Below are 6,000 nucleotides of genomic sequence, written 5' to 3'. Positions count from 1 at the left end.
CCTGGTGACCCCTTGATTTTGAACTTCTTGCCTCCAGAACTGTGACGGAATAAATTTGTGTTGTTTTCGAGCCATCAAAGTTTGTGTTAATTTGTTACAGCAGCCACAGGAAACTAACATCCTCCCTCGCAGAGTCCTGAAATTATTAAATAGGATCGTACTCAAGTGCATATCACAGTGTTGGGCACACTACCTAAGGCCTCTCCAGAAATTCTTGTTCTCCTCTTGAGCTCCGCTCACAGCTGCTCACATCCACAACATAACGCAGAGCCGGTCACCACCTGCCGGTGTGCCCTCCCGGCCGGCCACGTTCTCTGAGACTGCGTCCGCTTCAACAGCAGGCACCTGGCACATCCGTGTCACTGGAGGGAATGGGACTAGCTGCACTGGAGTGTGGATGCTGGGCAGGGCACTGACTGGCTGGGTAGCCTGGCTAATGTCACTTTTCCTACCTGAAAATTTGTTGTGTCGTCTGTAAAGTGGCGATAGTAACGGCAACGGCAGCCTTCTCTTTGGGTCGCCAGGAGGACTCGACAAGGTGATGCAGAGGACGGACAGTGCATCTGAAAACTCAGAACTGCAAGGGGCTTCAGAGATAGTCTGCACCACAGACCCACCCCAACGGGGCTTCCCCCAGCTCCAGAGAGGCCGCTCCAGGAGAGAGTGGGTTTCCAGCAGTCGAGTGAAGAAAGGGCCAGATGGTAAATATTTTTAGTTTTGTGGGTCACGCAGTCTCTGTCACAACTACTCACTCCACTGGGCCCCGTTAGTACAAAAGCAGTTCTAGACAACAGATAAACGCATGGGCGTGGCTGCGTGCCGACAGAACTGTATTTATGGACATGGAAATGTGAAGGTCACATCGTTTCACGTGTCATAAAATATTCTTCTTTTTGATTTTCCTCAGCCATTCTTAGCCGGCAGAGCAGACGAAGACAGCAGTGGTCTCAGTCAGTGGTTCACGGCCTTAGTTAGCTGTGTATTCGACTCATCAGGGGAGCCTTTAGAAAAACACTAGTGCCTAACCTGCCTCAGGTCAACTACATCAACATCTTGGGGAGTGGAGCCTGACAGGGGGTAATTTTAAAAGCTCCCCTGATACCCAACAATTCAGGTACAAAGTCAAGAGAAATGAAAACACATGTCCACACAAAAACGTTTACATGCAGGTTCATAGAAGCATTAGTCACAATAGCCCCAAACTGGAAACAACCCAAATGTCCCACTTTTGGTGAATGGAAACACAAAATGTGGTTTCTCCATACAATGGAATATTACTCAGCCAAAAAAGGAATGGGGTTCTATTACCTACTACAACCATGGATGAGCCTTGAAAACATGATGCTTAAATAGAAGAAGCCAGACACAAAAGGCCACATATCATGTGATTTTTTTTTTTTTTTTGTAGGAAATGTCTCGCAGAGGCAAATCCGTGGAGACAGAAAGGAGATTAGTGGTCTCCAGGGGCTGCGGGAGGGGAAATAGGGAGTGACGGCTCAAGGGTATGGAGTTTCCTTTTGGGATGATGGAAATATTCTGGAAGTAAATAGTAATGGTTAGGCAACACTGTGAATGTACTAAATGCCACAAAATTGTTTACTTTGAAAGGGTGCGTTTTATGTTATGTGAATTTTACCTCAGTTTATAAAGGAATCTGAAAGCAGCACGCCCAGTGCGAAGGTAGAGTCTAGCACAGAGGCTGTGGGAGTAGAAAGGTCACTAAGGCCTTACTAGAACATACTAACTGTCAGTACAGATGATGGAAATACACAGGAAAACCTGGAGGCACGAAGCAGTGAGAACTTGTGAGAGCAGTGAGTCAGGCCAGATCATGGAGCACTCTGCAGGCCACGGACAGGAATCTGGATTTGCTCTGAGCGAGATGGAGTGCCTTTAACATGAGATTGATGGGTTTCAAGCAAGGGAACATGATCTGATTTACTTACTAAGAGGCTCCCCCTGGCTGCTGGGTGGAGAACGGGCTGGAGGCAGCTGTGCAGTTATTCAGGGCAGACTTGGGTGCACCCATCCAAGACGATTTAGAAGGCAGAGTTTGCAGGACTTGGTCATGGAGTGAGTGAGACCAGGGAGGGGTCAAGGCTGCCTCGTAGGTTTGGGGCCTCAGCAACTGGGATATCAGTGGTGCCATTTACTGAGATGGGGACCACGGCAGGGAGTGGCAGGGTGCTTTTCGGGACAAGGATGAACAGTTCTTATCTGGACATTGCAATGCCTCTGAAAAAGCATTAGACAATGCAGAACAGGCATTTGAAGGTACACGTACCTTCCCCAGGGCTGGGAAGGTAAAGGTGGGTGTGATCGGCATGTGAGTGTGAATAAGCTGGCCCAGAAGAGAGAAGGGACTGAGACGTGAAAAGATGCCCAACTCATCACTCATCATCAGGGAAACAGAAATCAAAACCACAATGAGATAATCACCTCACGCCTGTCAGAATGGCTAAACTCAGCAACACAAGAAACAACAAGTGTTGGCGAGCACGTGGAGAAAAAGGAACTCTTGGGCACTGTTGCTGGGAACGCAAACTGGTGCAGCCACTCTGGAGAATGGTAGGGATGTTCCTCAAAAATTTTAAGATAGAACTATCCTACGACCCAGGAATTCTATACTGGGTATTTAGCCAAAGAACATGAAAACACAAATTCAAAAAGATATACGCACCCCTATATTTACTTACAATACCCAAATTATGGAAATGTTCACCAATAGACAAATCAAGAAGTGATATATATATATACATATGTATATAATATATATTATATATGATTCATATATATATGAATATTACTCAGCCATCAAAAAGAATGAAATCTTGACATTTGCAACAACATGGATGGAACTAGAGAGTATAATGCTAAGTAAAATAAATCAGAGGAAGACAAATACTATATGATTTAATTCATGTGTGGAATTTAAGAAACTGAATGAGCAAAGGAAAAAACAGACAGAGACAAAGCAAAAAACAGACGGTTTACTCTAGAGAACACACTGATGGTCATCCAGGTTAATAGTTTCAGAAGGTCCTACTTCCCGTACTGTGAAGAGTGAACAGGAGAGAGGAGAAGGAGAAGTAAGGGCCCCACTCGCGTAGGGTGTCCTTAGTGGGGACGGAGAGAAGGGGTTGCTTTAAGAAGTCTTGAAGAAGTAGAATTGCCAGGCACTCAATCGATACATGTTAATCAATTTTTGTTGAAGTTCATATAAACAGGTAGAGGCAGATCCACGCCACTCCAATTTCTCTGCCTTGGTTTACCCATGCCAGGTGATAAAATTCTGCAGTCAAACAGGTTTGGCATTTGCATAGGAGTTAGTGGAATCGAATGATCATTTTGGATGGGCTGGGGTTGGGCTCCTGTAATATTCAAATTCCTGTACACTAGCACCGTATATACACGTGTGTGCTTATGTGTGTATGTGGGGAGAGGTGTTTCATGTAGCGGTTCCCCAAAGGGGAGGCAATGCCTGTGGAAAGCCAACAATGCAATGATATTACTATTAATGGGGTGCTATTTTCTACATTTGTGCCCTTAACTTCTTCTGCACTGCTTTGATTACATGCAAAGACCTAAAGAGGCCACATGTTGATTTCTGTGGTTTTGAGTCTTCTCACTGCTTCAGGGAGACTTCACCAGGTAAGTTACATAAGGTCCCTTACTCCTTTGCATTGCAGGGGCAAATGTTAAGTCCTATTCCCGCAGAGTAGAAAATCCTGCCTCGGAAATATTGCAGAGACATAAGTTATTTTTTGCCAAGTGCTTATGCAAATTTCATATTAACTTGACTGAGCACTAGAAAGAAATTTACAGAACAGTCTCTCCCATTAGGAAAACATGCAGGTATAAGGTTTTGCCCTGCTTGACTTGGCACGCAGGCTTCCAGAAGACGAGTGGGTGTTCTGCATTTAGATTTCTGGAGAAGAGGACTCCTTCTCATGATAATGAGACTTGAAACTGAGTCGTGACCCACGGGCATTTTGCACCCGTCTTCCTTTCCTTCTACACTGTTCTCATTGCGCCATCATGGCCACTATCCTCACCCTTATATGGTCCTTGGTGTGTTAAGAAAACACCACCGGGCCTCCCCTGGCTCCCCATCTCTGGTGCCTCTTCGCTCTTCTCCCTGCCTCTGCATGGCATCCAGCTTCTCCTCCGCTCTCCCCAGGTTGTCACTCTTCAATGGCTCTGTCACCTACAGCAGCATTTTCTAAGGCAGATGCTGAAGTAACGCAGTCCTGAGTCTCCTTGAAGAAATGGATCCAGGAAATGCCAGTCTGATCTCGTCACCCTGCAGCCTCACCCCAGCCCCACTTAAAACGCACTGGGGTTCTCAGTCACGTTTGGATAGAGTCCAGATCTTGCCTGCTCCGTGAGCCCTGCGTGACCTGATTCTAGCCAACTCAAATTCCCTCTGCTGCCCACTCTCTCATTTCTGGGCGTCTCTCTCAGACACCCCTTCCCCCTCCAGCCCTCACACATGCCCATCTGTCTGCGCAGTGGACTAGTACTTCGATGCTCCCCTCTGCTCATAAGTGCCTGTGTCACGTGAAGGCACAGTTGCTTGTCGTGTGTCTCCTCCCCACAGGGCACCTTGGACTTGCTATCCTCTCCTGCCCTGAGAATAGGGTCAGGCCCCCACACACGTCCCCTCCTTTCTGTAGCCACATACATCCTCTGAATCCAAACCCTTCTCTTTAGGCCCATGGCTCCCAGCCTCTTCTCCGAGATAATGCCAGGAGCCATTCCTATGGACCATTTGTGCTGCCCCTCTGCCATGCTTAAAACCCTTCAAATGGCTTCCCTCTGTTCTTAGGATCAAATCTTTGTCATTAGCATGGCATTCAAGGCTCTGCCTGACCTTGCCTTACTATAAAATCCAAGAGAGGAGACTGAGGAATAATTTGTTAACAACTCAAAAAAATGTGAGGGAACATTGTTTCAGAATCCATTTTCAGAGCTTCTGTTTACATGTGGAGTGTGTTTTAAAAATTTCCTACCTACCAGGGCCCTGGGTGGGCTGAATATTGCTGGTGGTTCCCAGATTTGTGAATTTCACTGGCGAGTAGATTTCCTTTCTTCTCTTTTCTTTTCTTTCTCATCTTCTTTTCTCTTCCTTTTTTTTTTTTTTTGAGAGCAAGCGAGCAGGCACAAGTGCATGCACAAGCTAGTGTGGGGGAGGGGCAGAAAGAGAGAGACTCTTAAGCAGGCTCCACGCTCAACATAGAACCTGACACGGAACCGTGAGATCATGACCTGACCCAAAATCAAGTCAGACGCTTAACTCACTGAGCTACCCAGGCACCCCACATTCCTTTCTTTTAATTTGGGGACAGATAGGATTGCTAACTTTTTATTTTGCAAAGTAAGCACATTAAACAAAACCCTATTATGTCTTCAGGATATAAAGGACTTTTGTATACCACGCAAAAATCCACGATTTCGGAATAAAGGTCAGTATTCTAACTTTATGGGGGATAACTTGCCACAACAACCTCATTTGTCTTATGTCGCCTGGGACTGTTAAAGACTTGCATGTGATGTCAGGCATCTTGGGAACTGTTGTGGCCCACAGTGCTCCCCTCCCTGCAGCTAGCTGTTTGATATGCAGGGAGTCTTTGTCTCCAAGTTGGCCTGCACAGTGGGGAGCACGATGGGAGAGTGTGGCAGCCCTTTTGTACCTGCTGCGGAGCAGGACCCCACAAACTACTCTGGTGATGGATGAGGGCCCCAGGCTGTGGGAGGAGAGAGGAAGCCAGGAACGCAGCTGACCTGCCTTGGGTCCCAGGGGCCAAAAGACGAGCTGGAGTTGGTCCCTGCCAGGGCTTTGTCCCTGCCCCTGCCTGCATGTAAGCTCCCTCTCCACTCTGGTGCCCCAAAGATCGGCGAGGGGGTGGGTTTCCCAGGAAATGGCACTCCTGACATGGACAGTGGTGCTTTCGAAATGGGTACCTTCAGCCATGGTGGGGCTGGTGGCAAGACCATTCC

The sequence above is a fragment of the Panthera tigris genome, chromosome X, assembly GCF_018350195.1.
Source record: "Panthera tigris isolate Pti1 chromosome X, P.tigris_Pti1_mat1.1, whole genome shotgun sequence".
In the NCBI taxonomy this organism is placed as follows: domain Eukaryota; kingdom Metazoa; phylum Chordata; class Mammalia; order Carnivora; family Felidae; genus Panthera; species Panthera tigris.
This window is presented reverse-complemented; position numbering follows the sequence as displayed.